We start from the raw sequence: 20,175 nt of genomic DNA on the forward strand, positions 1-20,175 counted from the left end.
CAAAAATTCATAATGACCCTCATGAGTTCTAAATGCCGTTTTCGGAATGTCTTCAATCTTCATTCTGATTTGATGATATCCCGAACGAAGATCCAACTTGGTGAAGTAAATTGATCCATGCAATTCATCCAGTAATTCATCAATAACAGGAATGGGGAACTTATCTTTAATAGTGAGCTTGTTGAGCTCCCTATAATCTGGACACATGCGCCATGATCCATCCTTCTTGTGCACCAATACTACTGGAGCTGAGAAAGAACTTTGACTCGGTTGAATTATACCAGCCTCTAGCATTTCTGCAACCATACGTTCAATTTCACTTTTTTGGACATATGGATATCTGTACGGCCTGATGTTTGGAGGAACACTTCCTGGAATCAGATGAATAGCATGATCATGATCACGCATAGGTGGGAGACCTTTGGGAGTCTCAAATACCTTGGAATGATTGTCCAGGACTTTTTGGAGATCTGGAGAAATAGATGATTCCAATGTGGAAACATCTAGCGAACATAATTGTGCAATTACACCTCTTTGCTCCTTTTTTAGAAGCTTTGTCATGCCATTAGAGCTGATTATCTTTCCTGGTTTCCCTGCAATACCCCTTAATTCAACTTCCTTTCCTTCCACAGAAAATTTCATGAAAAGTTCTTGAAAATTAAAAGCTATTGTACCCAAGGATTGTAGCCATTGGACTCCTAGTACAACATCAGCACCTCCCATTGGAATGGAAAGCATTGGGCTAGTCAATACATATTCTCCCATGGATAGCTTGATATTATGGCACTTTCCAGAACAATTTATTGTTCCTCCATTTGCAATCATCACTTGACACTCTGGTGCTGGATATAGGAAGCAATTCAATTCTTTTGCTACCCTACAATGAATAAAATTGTGGGTGCTTCCTGAATCAATCAACACTATTACCTTTTTCTTCTTGATTTGTCCTTCTATCTTGATGGTTTGAGGAGTGGTAATTCCCGCCAATGCATTACAAGATATGGTCGGATTTATTTGTTCTTCATCTAGGCTTTGTTCCTGGAATATATCCTCTTCTTTTGACCTTTCTTGCTCCTTTTCTTCTTCCTCTTCACAATCTATGTAGAATAATTTCTTCTCAGCACACTTATGACCTTTTGTGTATTTGCTATCACAATTGTAACAAAGCCCTTTTGCTCTTTTTTCTTCCAATTGTTGTGGTGTCAACCTTGTAGGTTGTGGAAGACTATGGGCAACAACACTTCCGTCTTTATAGTTGTGAATGGTATGCTTCCTAGTTGCCATAATTTTGCTTTCCATTTTTCTTGCTAACCTGAATGCCTTCTCTAATGAATCAGGTTCCCAAAGGCGCACATCATGTTGGATATTATCCTTTAAAGACCCTATGAACACATCAATCCTATGCTCCTCTGGAATATCTTTTACCCTTATGTTCAATTTTTGGAACTCCTCAATGTGCTCCATTATTGAACCCTTTTGTTTGAGACTTATCAATTGGCTAAAAAAAGTGTTGCTTTTTGTATCCTCATAATGTGCTATCAATTCTTCCGTAAAAATTGCCCAAGTGATAAATTGTTTACGAGAACAAAGCCATTGATACCATACAAACTGATTTGGTTCCAAATATAAAGTTGCCATACGTACCTTTTGTGTGTTTTGCACATTATTGAGATCGAAGAATTGCTCCATCTGTAATATCCATGTGGCGGGATCCTTGCCATCAAACTTCCTCATATCGATTTTTGGAACATGGTGAGTCTTCGATCCAACATTAGAGTCTATGGAATCATGATTAACATTTCTTTTGTTTCATCATGAGTTTCCTTTACTACCTTTTCACCATTAGTGACCCTTTCTTGTAGCAACTTCTTCAATTCTTCCATGTCTGTCTTCAAATCTATCTTCAAATCATCCATCTTAGCTTCCACGTCAAGCATCTTAGCTTCTACGCCTTTCTTTAAACAGTCCATCTTAGCTTCTACACCTTTCTTTAAACCATCCATCTTAGATTCTGTTCCTTTTTGTGTAAGGGACAGTTGTTGCACTTGGTCTTGTAATTTTGATATATCATGTGCATTTCTTCCTCTTCTTCATGAGTCATGCTAGAGCTTTCAGGTTCCTTACTAGGTGTTTGCATTTTCTTTCCTCGGGGCATCAGTTACCGATAATAATGCTCTACTATGCCCTTTGAATTCCTTCAAAATAAATTTTCAAACCAAGCTTAAGCAAAAATTTAAGAAAATATACACACCTTTTTTCACTTTGTAGGAGCTCGATATTGCCTCTGATGTATCTCTGTACTTTCTGATCATCTAGTCCTGAATTTGTGATCTGTAGTAGCCCTCTGTGTTCTCTTTCCAATGCCACAAGTCTGACCCAAATTGGATTCTCCAAGGAAGAGTTATGCGAAATCTCCCACAGTGACTTGATTATAGACTAGTTCAGTAGAGCGAACTTGTACGACGTGCCACGAGTCACTGTTTCGACCTTTGGATCTGAAAAACACCCACAAGAAACTACAGTCCGTCCTCTTTCTGTACCTTCTTACGAAACTTCAATCCGATCCCCAGAGAGAAAGTTATGATGATTTTCCCCAGGTCACCTGTTTTGAATGTAATTCAGGAGTCTGCAAAAAGACCAACTTCCTCAGATCATATCTCCGCAAATATCGCGCGAAAAGTTCTGAAATTCGGACCCAAGATTCAGCGCGATTTCTTCTCAAATGGGTTTTTTTTGCGACTTCTGAAACGTCACAGAAAAAAAGTTATAGCGAAAATGCCACGATGACCTGTTTGGAGCAGCGAAACCCTAGAATCCAAAGCTCTGATACCAAATGTTATGAAACCAGCTCACAAAAAGATAGAAAAGAGAGATCCATGCCTTAGAATTCAGCCTCTTTGAGGGGGCAACCTCCTTTACATTACATAAATGAACAATTCTTGGATGATACAAATGACAAAACCTTTTTTCTATATATAGGAGTCTAAGGAGTCACAATATAATCCAGCCGACCTAACAATAATAATATAAAGCCACAAAAATAACAATAGAGGGATTCTATGGGGCACAGAAATAACAATATGGGGGTAATAGGGGCACAACAATATAAATAGGGGGTATAACTACAATAGTAATGGGGTAATCACTAGTATTATAGGGACCCAACACTGTGCGACAGAAACCGGATACCACCTTCCGCCCTCCTACGTCAGCATCACGTCACCCTGCCACGTCATCAGCCTGCGTCGGCCTCCTGCCACCGTACTTCCAAGTCACCACTGCCACGTCACTGCCACCGTGTCACCACCACATCACCCGCCGTACTGCTGACATCACCCTGCTGACGTCATCCTGCCACGTCACCGCCGTACTGGGTCCCACCGCTGACATCATGCTGACGTCATCACTAAAAATGGCACGAAAGGTGAAATCGCTGCTCAAGAAGCCCATAATCAAAATCTGAGGCAGTTTTTGATGCGCGATTAGCGCTAATCGCGCATCGCAGAGAAAAAATGGTCGAAATGAATGCCCTCTCATCGCTCAGCTACCCTCAGGCCCGAAATTTCGCACAGGTAACAGGATTTCTTCAGTTTTTATGCATATTGAGAAACAGGCCAGCGTCAATGTCATTCCAGATAAACACAAAAGCATTTGCAAAGCCATTTTTGCCTGGAAAGAACAGAAAAAGAGTGATTTGACAGTTTCGAACGCAGCAAGAGAGAGAAACGACCCAATTGAAGCGGCAAAGAGTATCAGAGGAAAGATGAAGCGGCAAAGAGTATCAGTTCAGCAACATCAAAGCAGGTGAAAATTAAAGACCTCCATCAAAGTCAACGAAGCAGTTAAGGCCATTTAAAAGCTTATCTGGTCGGGATTAGTGCACATTAATGCCACCGAACAGTAGCATAACCGACTTAGTGGTGGAGATAAAAGACAAATCACAGTTATTACAGAAGCACTGCACCAAGCCACCAGGACAGACATTAACTCAGTTTTGATACAGCTGCCCTTAACGTAGCTCAAAGATATTTTCTTGCATTAATTTCTGGATAAGATTAGGTTAAAGTAATAATTTTCCATCATACCTGTTTAGGTCAGCTGTAATAGATAATTTTGGATAATTTTCCCTATTTATACCACCCTCTGTATTGTTTAAAGGGTTGGTTGGTTAATGTACTCATGAGAGACTCGCACTGTATACCTGAATATTTTCTATAATCAAAGACTGCTGAAAAGCTTGGAGGAATGACTGTCTGCTCTGTGTTTAATGGTTTGAAGAAGTGAATATGGAATTCTTGCGCTGCTGTATGAATCAATAAGTGTTCTTTATCTCTGTTATTTCCATTTCATATATGCTCAAGTCACAGAACAAAGGATTGGTTTAGAATTTGCTTAGCTGCACTCTATGCTCAGTTTCTGTGGTTTCTTAATGTTTTCCTCTTGATTTAGGCATGAATATGAATTCCTTTATGGCTCATGTTTGACCTATTTCACATATGAATGACTATTAACTAGGAATTCTTAGTTGCTCCTAGGCAGAGCTCATTCATCTTCCCTCTGCTAACCTGATTGAGAGATTCTTTGTTGCCTCTCATTCCTTAACCTTCGACCCATCTCCATTTACCTTGAATGGTTGTTTCATATGCAGCTATCTTGCTCCATGTTTCTCTTGTGACCAAGAAAATGCACCAACAGTCCCACTCTTTGACTCCATGCCCAATGGTTGGAAACCTTTACACTATGCTTTGCCTCTCTACTTGAAAGCATCATCCATCCCACCAAATTACAAACAAAACCCTTGAACTCAATAACTAGCCTAAAATCTTCATAAACAAAGCTAAATCAGAAAGAGAGAGCCCTCTCTGATTGCAGGTTGGCTAGGACCTGCAATCTAAAGATTGGTCTATGGTTACCTCGGCCGTATCCTTTCAGGAGCTTAAGGACAACCTGAGTGATAACAGACCCGACGAAAGAAGCGGAGTTTGACTTGGAGCACGCTTGGAAAACCTTTATGCAAGCCAAGAAGAGCTTTGCTGAGGTCTCCACTTCAGGAAGCAAAGATAGACTGGAGCCAAAGATGAACCCACCTATGCTCACAACATTCCTGGAAACATGCATGAAGTTATTGCGCAACAGTAAAGCTGTAAAAGGATTATAGGAACTCATTAACAGATGCACTGGGACCGTGCTAGGAGAACCACGCGTAGTCTGAAATATTGGAAAGCATAACACAAGGACGGAGAATATGAAATGGACCAAGTAATTTTGGATTTAGGATTGGATGCAAATGTTCTACCGAAGCAGATGTGGGAGCGAATGGGGATACCTCCGCTACAATGGTCTGCTATTCAGCTGCGAATGGTGAACCAACAGAAGATAATACCCATGGGGTGATTGCAGGGAATCACTATGGATATTAAGGGAGTGAGTGCGCTAGCAGACTTTGAAGTGATAGATATTGTTGATGATAGCAATCCCTATCCCGTGCTCTTAGAAATTGATTGGGCCACTGACATGAATGGGGTGATTAATTTGAAGAAGCACAAGATGATTTTTGAGAAGAAGTCACTACATGTAGTTATACCTCTGGACCCTGCTGAAGGATCGTGTTATATAGAGCCGGTGCGCGACTATGAAAGCGATGATGATTTGGACTACATCTATAAGATAACAATGTGAAACCAGGACTAGGTGAATCCCACTGCGGATGGACGGCTTGCATGGGAGCGCGAGAGCTCCTGTACTTCGGATTTGGATGAGGAAATGAAGTGGTGGCAGAATCGGTTACATGAGGTAACTACGCTTAATTGTAATATGATGACAAGGTTGTTGCGCTGCGTATCGACAGAAGTAAGAGACTTGCCTACTTATGATGGCCTAAGTGAGGTAGATACTTTCTTGAATAAATTTGAAAGGGAGGTGCCGGAAAAGCAACGCTTCTAGGCCTTGAATTGGGTATTGTGCACTATGCCCGCGAGGTGGTGGGGTACGCACAAAGGGAGCTTTGACGACTGGCATGAGTGTAGGGGAATGATGCGCTTACCATTTGGGAAGCCGAGGGTGCAGTTGACAGGCAAGTACAATGGACAAGATGATCTGTGCGTGAATCTAGCCAAATGGACGCAGGCCTATGGGGAAAAGCCATAACCTAAGTGGGTACACCTGTTCTGTCATACCTTGGATGTTATATCAATGAAATGGTACATAGAAACAGAGCTTCACCACAGGACAAGTGAATGGGATGTTCAGTGCGAAGGGTTCGTGATGACCTTCAATTTTGAGGATGAGTGGGACAACATTAATGAAGCGCTATAAGAGGTAAAAGTAGCCATCTTTAGGATACCACAGGAGCTGGCAGAATCGATTCAACCTTAATGGGCTACTCAGTTGTGCTGCGCACTCGAATGTTATAATGTAATTGTTGAAGAAGAAGACGAATATCCACGGATAACATTCCAGAGGCAGAAGGCCACCGCGAGGTTCAGGGGCCACACATTGAGAACCCCGACATAACTGCATCGGTGAAGAATAAGCAGGTGAATATTGTTACAGAGGCAGAACCTAAATTTGTGAAGATTAGAGACTATTGGGATGGCCCGATGGTGGATAAGGTCTTTGAATTGCTCCGCAAATATCAGGACTTATTCTCGACCATGTTTACGGATTTGAAGGGAATAATCGAAGATTTAGGGGTAATGAAGATCATGATAAAACCCAACGTGAAGCCAGTTAAGCATCGGCCATATCGCTTAAATCTGAAATATAAGGAGAAGGTCCGCATAGAACTAGACAAGATGCTCGCGGCAGGCATCATTAAGCCTGTGGAGGAATCTGATTGGGTAACCCCGATGGTGTTGCAAGGAAAGAAGCAGTTGGAAGAAATAAGAATATGCATGGATTTTAGAAAGTTGAAAGATGCGTGTGTACATGATCCATTCCCAACTTCGTTCACAGATGAGGTGTTGGACAATGTAGGCAGTCAGGAAGCATATTCTTTCACTGATGGGTTCTCAGGGTACCACCAGATCAAAATTGCACCAGAGGATAGAAGAAAGGAAGCCTTTGAGACTGAGTGGGGTTGATTTCAATATACTGTCATGCCATTTAGATTGAAGAATGCCACTGCTATCTTTTCGTGCGTATTTGTTGTGACATTCAAGGAATATATTCATAAATTGTTGGAGGTCTATTTTGAAAACTGGATTGTATTTGGACTGCTTACGTGCCATGGAACGAGCTTGCACTTGATGCTAGATACATGTCGAAGATAAAAAATTGCGCTAAACCTCAAGAAGTGTATGTTATGTAGGTTTTAACCCCGTACAGAAATTACCTGCATATGAATTCTAAAACACAGAAAATAAACAATGCGAGAGCATAACACATAAAAAACATAGACATAGAGATTTTCCCCTAGATCCCAAAACTGGGACTACCAGCTTGATTTTTTCATTATATTCCTTTCAATGTTATAATATTATATTTATACATGCCAAAGCATCCAATACCATGGACCGAAAACCATCGCATTCAAAACCATGGACCTAAAACCACCGCGTCCAAAACCATGTGCAAAAGCCATGCACAAAACCATAGGTAGGTCAGCCCAACCTAACATAGGGTCCAAAACCAAAATTTTCTAGGGCGCTGCCCCAGACCCCATAGAGTGGGGTTACCTGCACCCCTCAAACCCCCTGTGACTTCCCCTGGTACGCAATTGGCACAATGAAGGTGGGGTTCCACCCCCCTTCTAACCCCTCGATTAACTATGTGGGCTAGTCATGGAAAGAATATAACACAACCCAGCATTCTCCCACTTGTTGTTTTCTTTCCACAGGGGGCCACAATTGAGCTTAGTCATTTATCCAACGCTGCAATGCCCATTGTTTCTCTACACCAAGAGAACTTCTCAGAGCTCATAGATTTTGTTAATCCATCTGCAGTGTTCTTCAAAGTATCCACCTTTACTAGCAACACCTTTTTGTCTTCTATCATATCCCTCACAAAGTGATACTAAACATCAATGTGCTTTGTCTTTGAATGATATGCAGGGTTCTTTGCCAAGAAAATTGCACTTTGGCTATCACAGTCTAGCCTTATAGCTCCCTGTACTAACCCCATATTTGAACACAATCTCTGCAACCAAACTGCTTCCATGCTTGCATGAGTGGCTGCCATGTATTCTACATCTGTAGTTGATAGTGCCACTACAGATTGTTTCTTACTCATCCAACTGACTACACCTCCAAATAGGTTAAACAAATGCCTAGTTGTAGATCTTTTCTGATCTAGATTGCTAGCCTAGTCTACGTCAACAAAGCCATGAATATCCAACACTCTATCCAATCATGGTCTTCCTTGGTAGCATAAACCATAATCACTAGTGTCCAGTGCTCCTTCCCTGGTTTTGACATAAACCTGCTCAATACTCCCACTGCATATGCAATGTCTGGTCTAGTACAGACCATCGCATACATCAGGCTACCCACTGCACTTGCATATGCAGCACGAGACATGTCCTCTTCCTCTTCTTGTGTCTCGGGACACTGTTCAACAGATAATTTTACACCTATAGGAATAGGAACCTTCACCGGTTTACTATCCTGCATATTAAACCTCTGCAATATTATCTCGACATACTTCCTCTGGTTTAACCAGAGCTTCCTCTTTGTCTGATCTCTTTTAATTTCCATGCCCAAAATATAGTTTCCAACAACAAGATCTTTCATGTCGAATTTGGAGGACAAATGGGTCTTCAAATCCTGGATAATTTCTTTGTCATTTCCAACCAGCAACATATCATCCACATACAAGACCAGATAAATAACACAGTCACCAATTAATTTAAAATACACACAGTGATCTACTTCGCTTTTGGTGAAGCCAAGTCCCCGTATAAATGTATCAAATTTCTGATACCACATCCTTGGTGACTGTTTTAACCCATACAGAGACTTCTTTAATTTGCATACCAGTTCTTTCTTACCCTTCATTGCAAAGCCTTCAGGTTGCTTCATTTAGATCTCCTCTTCCAGATCACTGTGAAGAAATGTTGTCTTCAGATCCATCTGTTCTACCTCAAAATCAAAAGCAGTAGCAACAAATAAAAGTAATCTAATAGAAGTTACCTTGGAAACAGGAGAAAAAATATCACCAAAATCAATTCCTGGCACCTGGGAATAACCTTTTGCTACCAACTGAGCTTTGTATTTCTCCACCTTTCCTTCTGCATTTGTCTTCTTCTTGAACACCCATTTGCTGCCAATGGGTTTCCTTCCAGCCGGCAACTCCACCAAATCCCAAGCCTCATTTTTGTGCAAAGATGCCATTTCATCAACCATGGCCTCTTTCATTATATTCCTTTTAATGTTACAATACATATTTATACATGCTGAAGCATCCAATACCATGGATCGAAAACCATCACGTCCAAAACCATGGACCGAAAACAATCGCATCCAAAACCATGTGAAAAAATCATGTACAAAACCATAGGTAGGTCCGCCCAACCTAACATAGGGTCCAAAACCAAAATTTTCTGGTGCGCTGCCCCGGAACCCATAGAGTGAGGTTACTTGCACCCCTCAAACCCCGTGTGACTCCCCCTGCTACATAATTGGTGCAACGAAAGGGGGGCTCTACCCCCCTTCTAACCCCTCGGTTAACTATGTGGGCTAGTCGTGGAAGGAATATAACACAACCCAACACGTTCCTCGTTCCTTTTGGGAACCTGTTGGGGCGTGTGGTTTGTAGACAAGGGTTGATGTTAGACCTGGCGAAAATCGTAGTGATTATGAATTTGCAAGCTTTGCAGAGTGTGAAACCGCTGCACGTTACTCTGGGGCATACGGGGTACCATAGGAAGTTCATCAAAAGCTATGTCCAAATCATTGCATCGATGGAAAAGTTGTTGAAAAAGGATGTCACGTTTTGCTGGAACGATGACTATAAGAAAAGCTTGGATGTGTTGAAAGAAAAGATGGTCATTGCGTTGATTCTGGTCTTCCCGAACTGGAAGAAAGAGTTTCATGTCCATGTTGATGCATTGAGTATAGCGCTGGGGGTAGTACTAACACAAGAGAGTGGAGAAGGCTTGAATCACCCTGTCGCATTTGCAAGTCACAAATTATCTAAAGTAGAAAAGAATTATTCCACCATTGAACGTGAGGGACTGGCTATGGTGTATGCGCTCCAGAAATATCGACATTACTTGCTAGGGGGACACTTCAAGATGTAAACAGATCATTCTGCACCGAAATACATGGTCAATAAGCCTGTGTTGGGGGGGCACATATGTAGATGGATTTTATTGTTCCAAGAATATGATTTTGAAGTTGTTGTGAAGCTTGGACGATTGAATGCGAGACTAGATCACCTATGACACATTGAGACAGGAGAGGAACCTACTAGTATGGAGGAAGGATTACCTAACACACAACTCTTTGCTGTGTGTGTAGCGGATGAGCATTTTGAAGATATAATTCACTTTCTGATGACTGGACTACGCCGAAAGGGTACTTCATCTAGTAGAAGAAGGAACTAGTGTTGCACGCGGTAGATTTCTTTGTCATTGCAGGGCACCTATATAATATGGGGAATGATGAGATACTGCGAAGGTATGTACTTGAATTTGAATGAAGCAATATCCTCGCCGATGCTCATGGGGGCACTGCGGGAGGACATTATGTAGGTAAAGTGACCGCATAGAAGATTCTCCGTGCAGGTTTATGGTGGCCGACCCTTCATCAGGATTCAAAAGCACATTGCAAGGCCTGTGATGTATGTCAAAGAATAGGTAAACCATCACGGAGGGACAAGATGCCTTTGAATCCACAAATGACGTTGCAGCCCTTGAAAAGTGGGAGATCGACTTTGTAGGACCTATCAAACCTCAAGGAAAGATGGGCGCAAGATATATTATCACTGTGACAGAGTACCTGACTCGTTGGGCAGAAGCACAACCAGTAAAATATTGCACGGTTGTGACAACCACGAAGTTTCTGTTTGAACACATATTGATGTGATTCGGATGTTGTTGTTGGGAAATCTAGTGTTTATGCAGAGCTGCTAGTCCCACTAAGACTGGTAGCTATCTTAGAAACAAACAAACTAAAACTACTTTCGTTTTCCTTTATGATAAATAGATAAGAGGGGAACAAGGACACCAACCTCAATCTTGCACTTGGTTCCTCGCTTGATTCCTCTCCCTTCTGATAGAACTTTGCCACTCGCTTCCTCCTCAGCCTAGCTTCAAAGAGCACCTGTGGAATCAAAGCAGCATAACACTATCCAAGAATAGAGATCTACTAGCATAAACAATATAGGACCATATGTATATTGACCACACAAAAGCATATATCATCAAACATACAAGAATGTGGAGGAAAATTTGAATAGATTTATTAATATCAAGAAAGAGCAAAGAGGATTACAACCAATTGTTCTGACCCAACATCATCCTCTCAGCAAGAAGCCCTTCTTCACCTCATGAAAAGCTTAGATCACCCAACACTATGATGTTACAGCAAGAAACCAACAACACTTCCTCACAAGATACAAAATTCCAGCCTCTGGATCTCTGGGATGAGGGATCCATATATAGATGTTTGCAAGGGGGGTGAGTCAGCTTCTGGCATTTGATTAGTGTCCTCTCTCTGATAGTTCTTGATTCCACTTGGAGAATGATGATCTCTTAGTCATCCTTGGGTGAATTCAGAAAGGCAAGTGTCACAGGAGAAGTTTCTGGAAGATTCCATGATCTTCCACCTCGCATACTGCCTCTGCCATTTGTTCATTCTCGCCCAATGCACCCCATAGAAGGGCTTTTCAGTATGCATTGCACCCCCTGTGTGTATTTAGGTGGGATGCATCGCACGTTGACCATGGAGTAGGTGAGATGGTCCAGTTTTGACCAGTTCTGAGTAGTTTTTCATGGAGAACTTCTAGGAGATGATGTAATCAACTGACCTTGTTCTTTTAGGGGATAGAACAACACTTTTAGGGACTTAGGAGCCCTTGGTTTATGGACATATATGATTGGGGTTGCAGTGCCCAAAAATGTCTATAACAGATGTCCGAAGATCTTGATGAGCGATCGCGGCACACATTTCATGAACGAGACGATTAGTGTGCTGACAGAAGAGTTTCAAGTGTATCATCAGAAAAGCACACCGTATCACCCACAAGCTAACGAGACAGTAGAAGCATTTAACCAAGTACTAGAGACTATGTTGACCAAGGTATGCAATGCGTAGTGAAGTGATTGGGACCTGTGTGTACCTACAGTATTATGGGCTTATAGGACGACATGTAAGAAACTAATGGGACATACACCTTTCCAGCTTGTCTATGGTGTAGAGGCCGTAATTCCTATGGAGTATATCATGCCTAGTCTACGCATAGTGGCAGTCACAGGTATGATGGATCGCAACGCCCTAGAGGAGAGGCTCGCGCAGTTGGAGGAGCTCGAAGAAGAACAATTTTTGGCTGGATTTCACCAGCAGGTACAAAAGCAGCGCGAAAAGGCTTGACACGATCAACATATCAAGTTGCACACCTTTAAGGTGAATGATTTGGTGTTGCTATATGATAATAAGTTTGATCAATTCCCAGGGAAGCTCAGAATGCATTGGTTGGGACCGTATGTTATTAAGGAGATCACAGATGGTGGCGCAGTGCAGTTGGTAAAAAAAAATGGCGAACTCTTCCTAAGGAAAGTAAATGGTAGTTGTTTGAAGCTATACACATGTGGCCTGACCATCTGACTCATCGTAGGAAGCACAGTCTTAGCACTCTAGGTAGCTAAAAGGAGGCGCGGGACTATAAACTACTCTGCCCGGGCGCTGCGTGATGACAGGATTGCATGCAGTAGTGAAGTATCACAAGGTCCGCGACAACGTGAGGGTAGCTACACTGCTACGCGGGTTGGTTGGAAAGTGACTATTACAGTCACTATTCACAATGTGATGTTTGGTTTTAGACCAACTGGAGTGGGCAGTAGGCATTTAAGGTGAAATTTATGGACTAGATTTGGGAAAATTTGCCACCAAGGGAGCATTAATGGACTAAAAGTGCGGAAATGGTCGAATTCAAATTCAAAAGGAACTATAAAGTGCAAAGGGCTTCCCAACAAACAACACTTGGCAATTTGAGAATTGAGCTATTGTGCGCCCAGAGATTCATGAACCCCGATTTGTTCGATCGTTTGAAGTCGAAGGCATTGTTTCAGCACTTACCTGAGCCATTGAGAGAATTGTGGAATACCAATATGGCCGTGCTAGAGGAAGCCATGGATATTGGAGAGATGTCCAACGAGGAGGCCCTGAGGCCATAACAGTAGGAGAAGCCCCAGAAAGCACTGGGATAGTCGCAGAAATTCCTAAATTGCCGTGCACATCAAGACCTAAGAAAGATAAGCAGCCTATGGCACTGGTGCGCGTGTCCCCCAGGAATCTGTTAAGGACAATGCTCACCATGGAAGAAAAGGGGAAGACGATCAATTTGGAAGCTGATGGGGAGGAAGAAGACTTTGAAGAAATCCTGGTAGAGGAGGAGGATGAAGAAATGGAGGAAGAAACCCAGGGTGTGGACCCTCTGACTAGGCTGCCCGCATATGTTCCTCTGTGGAAGGGGAAAGTAAGGGTGCCCAAGGACCTAGATGAGAGCAAGAGCTCTCTGTAGACTCCGTTGCTCCCCGACGACATCATTTTTGATGGAGCACACTTGGGGCGAGTTCCTGTGCTAAAGTTTGAAGACTGGGATCTCGTGGACCATGAGAAATTCCCACATTTAGCAACTGCGTAGCTAATGCACTAGAAGAAAAACACACCGGCGGGAGTCATAGAGTTGGAACCGCACAAGTGGTTGCGAGGAGTAGAGAAAGCAAGATTGTTAAACTTGCTCTGGGTGCCGCATTACCATCGTGCCCCAGTGACTATTTTTGTCATCAGGCAGCTGCTCTGCCTGGTGCATGATGGGTGTTTGTGGCTGGAGGAGCCCATCCCCATCATGGATCATCTGATTCACAGAATTACCTGGCTCCCTTGCAAATGGGAGGATCTAGCGAACATATCCGAGGGTAAAAGTGATGATTTGGCCATCGTGAAGGCCATGAAGAAGTTCAAGTTGGAGAAGAAAAAGAGAGGGTATGTGATCTCCAGTATCAATAACGCTGCGGTCAAAGTCGCGACACAGATATTGGCCAGGAAAGTCATGCAGAAGTGCCGCGCGGATGAGGTTCCTGCGCTGGTGGTTGCACTTGCCTCACTGTGTGCAGAGGGGGTCCAGTTTAATTGGGTGGATTACTTGTTCAGAGAGTTCTTGGAGAACTACCGCGAGGCGCAGGAGCAGGGGAAGACTTTCCACTATGCATGGCTTCTGCTATCCATAGTGCTGGTGGCTTGGGAATTGCCCGAGGACAGCCAGTTCCCTACGACTACGCAGGATCTTCCAGAGGCAACGAAGTACACTTCGTTGTGGGCAACTAAAGATGCGCAGAGGATCAGAGACAAAAAAATATTCTGGGTGTTCATGGAGATGAACATCAGAATGGGGATTAACTGCAAGCCGCGGTTATCGCCCACTGTCTATAACAGTCTATAGAGCTTCACGGAGTTCAAGGCAGACTTTCATCACATGTACATCAGGGTGAGGAAGGACCTTGTGAAGGCATGGAAGGAGCTACTTTATCTGGCGATGGAAGATGTCATATTCGCCGTCCTTGAGTCATGGCCGCCGGAGTGGCGCGCTCCAGCCAGCTTCGTAGTGGAAGTGGAGAAGTCCGCTACACAGAGGAAAAAGGAGGAGGCAAAACTGTGGATGGCACAGTTGGCAGAGAAGAGAAGGAACGAAGTAGCAACAACTAAGGTGCAGGAGGCTATGAAGGCAGCAGAAGAGCAGCAAAGGGCAGCTGAGAAGGAGTGTGAGGGAGAAAATTCGCCTTCGCCCGAATAGGAGACAAATCCAGAGGAAGGTAGAACGGACCCACAAACAACATCCACACAACTAAAGCAACAATGCCCAAGAGAGCAGGTGGGGCCGCGGAAGAATTCGAAAGCCTCAAAGACTTATTTTGACCTGATCACCCTCATTGAGGGGGATCTCCATGACATAGGGGAGACGCTGCAGAATGTCATCACAGAGGCCCTCAAGCAGTTTGCGGAGGAAACTAGATGATCTTGTGGGCCCTCCAGGAATAGATACAGGAGTTGTAGGTTCACACTCCTTAGGCTGGTACTCTATAGACCAGGCTCGCAGTAGGCATGACCGCGGCTAAGGAAATGCTGGATGCCCACATGACCAACACTATAGTGCTACCAAAGGGAGCACTAGTTACAGAAAACGAGGCCGATAGGCCTATGGTTAGTGCACTGAAGGGAGTTGGAATAAACATGGCTGCGCTCCCTCGGGAGACGCTCTATGTTCTGCAGGATGGAGTGACTGTAGAACTGCAAGCCAGGGAGGGTTGCGCGCTCCAGGTCATAAGTGAGAAACGAATCAATATGGAACAATTGAGCTTGCAACACGACGAGGTAGTGGCGTAGAACTGACAGATTGTGCAGGTGGTCGAGGACGCCTGCCAGATGGTCCCGAAGTTGGCCATCCCAGCAGAAGACCCAGTGGAGGCGCGCATTCGGAAACTCGCAGCAAGGGTGCGCGAGGCGAAGGAAGAGATGGCCAAGGTTCAGTTGGAGCTGAACCTTAAGATAAACAAGCTTTAATTCAAGGCATAGCCTTCAAATCCGTTAGAGGTGAAGGAACAACATGCCAACGTCATTACAACATGAATAGCGGAGATCAATAGTGTAGTGAAATACTGCACCCGGCTATTTGAGGAGTCGTTTGAGGTTCTCAGTACTTTGCAGGAGGACCCAAACATACAATGCTTAGAAACAGAGGCGCGTGAGTTGCAGTAGAAGTATGACAAAGTCAAAGGGACCGTGCAGACGGTGGCCCTTACACAGAGGCTCGTGCGGATGAAGTAGGCAAAAGCGCTCTAGGAACAGGTAGATGCTGCGCGACATAAGGAAGCCATTTTAAAGGCGCGCATCCAACCATGGATTGATGAGGTGTTCGTCATTACCACCTCGATTGAAGTAAAGCTTACGAAGATGTAGGTAACGTAGGAACAGATTCAGGGAAGTAGTTCAGATACAACGGTTTCTGAACAACGCGTCCAGGAAGTGTAGTAAGCAGCCGCTTAGTGCGCTGTCGATCTTGCAATAGTTCAGGCAGAGTTGGGAGGTATCCACGCGAAGATCTCCGCATCGACAAAGTGACTCAAGGGTGAGTCACGATGTATGTGTTGGGGGCCTATTGGGCACGGGATCCCCCAAGGAAAGTTTTGGGGCTTAAAGCCCAGATTTTGGCTAAAAATTGTAAATCCGATGTAAATTCTCCGCATTTTGTGGGTGTGAAGCGTGAAGGTTTAAATGAGTCATAGGGTTGTCCGCCCTTAATTTTGTAATGTAATGTCGGCTTTAGAAATCTACCCATGGTCTGTAGACCATGGATTGTATAAATAGGGTGAGGCTCTAAGTAGTTGAGACATATAATTCAAGTAGTGATCATGGAATAGAAGGTTAGTAGAAGATCTAAGTGTAAAGTCAAGTCTTTGGGTCGTAGAGTAGGAGAAGGCTCTATAGCTGAGTGTGTAGAGGCCTAGTAGTCCGTAGTTGAGTGCATGGACCCTTGCAAATGAGTTCGAAGGGGAGTTGAGTCTATAACTGTTGAAGCATTAATAAAGAGAAGTTTTACATCAATTATGTGTATTTATTTCCTATTTTCTGTATCAAATATATTGGGTATAAATTGCATTTATGTTGTCTATATGGTGCGTGAACATATATAACTATGTAGATTAAGTGAATGTGAGTTAAAGTATCTATTTACGCAAGGTTGACTAACATCTATAAGAGGATAATTAAGATACATGGTGTAACTTGGGGAAATAGCGCAGATCACTGCCATAGTAGCGCGAAATCACCTCAGCCCCCTGGTTAGTGCTACGCGAAGGACAATTATAGCAGATCGCGAAGGTATCACAGGTTAGAACAATGTGTGAAGGTAGGCACAATTGGACTAAATCGACCCCTCAGACATCTCAAGGGTGCAGAAACTTGGTTCCAACATCTCCCCATATTGCTTTAGGTGAGACTTCAGTTTGCGCACCATGGGCTGATGCCAAAAAGGCCAGTAGTGTAGGGATTTGTTTGGCTAATTAACTCCAAACCTGGGTCAGGCCACATCAAGCCAACAACTTCTAGTGGAGTAGTCCACTCGGATGCAGAAGTCACATCATACAAGGTAAGATAACACATACAACACTCATGGATCAATCAAAACAAGTGTGACGGTTGTTACTACAAGGTTCATGTGAAAGGTCTATCTGATGTCTGGGAGAGCAGTCGACACGGACGGTGACAACATTAACAACATATCAACACATTAACAACAAGATTCATATAATTTCTTGTGAATAAGTTCATACGCAAGTACATAAGTTAAACAACATATATCATTAAGGCAACCCGAGCAGTCCAACTACAATAACAACATATGCATGAAATGTGTTGGCTCTTATTATATAAAGAAGTGTAAGTCAGAATCACACAATACATCCATGTAAACCTACTAGCCCCAATAGTGGAACATTACAACCACATCTTCCTGCTCCTCCAAAGAGATGTACTAGCTCTGTGCAGTGGAGAAGCCAAGGCGTGTTACAATACTGTCCAAGCCTTCTTCAAGATAGTCTTAATAGAAGTTTGGTTGACCAAAAGTCTCTACAATGAGTTATGAGGGACTATTTATAGCAAAGGGTGGGGTGACCCTTAACATTCGCCTTTGTGACAGTTCAACTACCCTCATGACTCTTCACCTACTCTATGACTGTTACATCCAACCATTGACACTTGACTTACACTTGACATGACTCAACATTACAATGCACATGTACTCATGTGAGACAACATTGCTTGAGCAAGCCTAGCAAGACATCACTGGCACTCGGTCTGCTGTGATGAGACCAACTCTTTGACATGCTTGTGATGGTGAAGGTGGTGCGCTGATGCCAAGCTTGGTCATCCGTGAAGGTGTGCATGCACCTCATGGTGACATCTTGCTAAAGCGAACTCTTGCCTCCGTCGCAACAATGCATTGGTTCGGCCCCTTCATCCAACTCTTCTGCTAACATGCGCATGGTATTTTTGGGTACGGTTAAATCGGAAACACATCGATTCATAGTGTTCATGATGATATTTAAGTGTGTGCTGGTGGTCATGCACATCAACTTTCCAAAGTACACGTTCAGCCCCAGTTAGACTTGTTTCTTGTCTTCACCTTGGTGAGTGTGTTGAATGGGTTGGATTGCATGCGTGCGCTCAATGACATGCATGCTGTTGAATCCATTGCATGTGATCAACAACACTGCTCACCATGTTTGCTTTATGTCTGCTTCTGGGATAGATCCTTAACTTGTACGGGTGTAGTTTCATCTGTGAGTGCATGTTGTGCCCATCGATGTTCCTGTTCCTATTGGAATTCATTCATATGTCTGTGCAGATTCATGTTCTTGTTGAGTTGCTGCTTTAGCGCATGCAAATCCTTCTTTGTTACATCTTCTGCCTTTGCGCGATCTTCATGTCACGCCATCACTTCATAGCCGGAGTCTCCAAAGTTGCATTCATCATTAATGGAATTGCTTGAGCTTGCAACCTTCTTCTGCCTCCATGTTGTCAACAACCCTCCTCTTGCATTTGTTGCATTTGGTATGCTATCTCCAGCTGTTGTTCATGATGCTGCTCGCTGTGATGCTGCTGATGTCATATCTTGATGTCCTTGTCTATGAACAAATTGATTTCTTCATGGGTAGGCAAGTCCATGGACACTTGATTGACTACATCCCCAAGTGTGCTCTGAACAATGTCTTCGTCTCTGCTCTCCTGGAAAGCATTGTACCTGTACTCATCAGAGGTAGATGAACACTTAGCATACCTGGAGACATGGCAACACTCATGGCAAGAAATCTGTTAGTCGAAAGCCAAAATGAACATGAGAATTGACTTGCAATATACTGATGGAACTGTGCAATGCATAGTCCAGTCTGGCTGCTGACTGCTGGGATTGTGCAATGCACAATTCCAGTTGGGAAGAACTGTTGGCCTAGGGATAGATTTGCACAATTTCCTGGGCCAAGTAGTCATTGTCCTTGAGAAATGTGCAAAACAGTCCTGGAGGCCAGTGCTGGGTAGGAATGCACAAATCTGGAGAGGAACGTGAGCCTTCCTTCCCCAAAATGTGCAATGCAGCTTTGGTGAAGGCAAAGTTTGGGCCAAGGTTGGCCCGACTCATCGATGGGCAATTGAAAGCAACTAAGACAGTAAATGCATGGCGACACTAAGTGATAGCAGAAGTGATTGAAAATGCATGCAAAACATGAATGAAAGATTCAACAAACAGATTAACATGCATGCGGGTGAGGCAGTTCGCCGGTTGGGCGAACGTCTGTGCAAAATAGTTTCATGGATGCGATAACAGTGAGATAGAAATGAAAATTGAAACAGAGCTAGGACTAGCTAGTATATATGTACATGATAGCAAGTGTTCAAAGGAATCAAGAAAACAATACTCCCACAAGCAAAAACACAAAATGTGACAGAAATGCAACACAAGGCATAGGAAGCGGGCTTATCCCAAAACAACTAAGATGAATGTGCTGACTACTACTAGGTGTGATGTGGGTTTTGAGAGATGCAAGGTTGATGTGAGGAATGTGCTTTGCAGCATCTGGTTGATGAGTTTTGATAACATTGAGGTTGTCACGGTCATGCCACGAATCCAGGGGAAACGACACTTGGTGGGAAGTTTCAGAATTGCTCCTTCCATGTAACCTCCAACTGCTAAACATAGATCCCTGAAACAAGCGATGCCTTTGCATGCTACCTTGGGAGAAGCAGCCCATGCATGCAAGTTAGTTTTGCTCGGTCCCGGAGGGAACCGATCAACTCAGCTGCACATGCAAGAGACTGCTCGACTATTGGAGAAAAATGTGCATTTCAGGCTTGGAGGTGGGCTGACCGCCTAGGAGGTTTCCGCAATTTCTAGGCAGAGCAGCTGACTACTGCCCAGATTTTCACAAAACTTGGGCTGAACAACCTTGCTGGGAAATTTCACGCA

This window comes from Pinus tabuliformis, chromosome 7 (genome assembly GCF_031772625.1).
Source record: "Pinus tabuliformis cultivar Carrire ecotype Pingquan chromosome 7, CPIR1, whole genome shotgun sequence".
NCBI classification, from domain to species: domain Eukaryota; kingdom Viridiplantae; phylum Streptophyta; class Pinopsida; order Pinales; family Pinaceae; genus Pinus; species Pinus tabuliformis.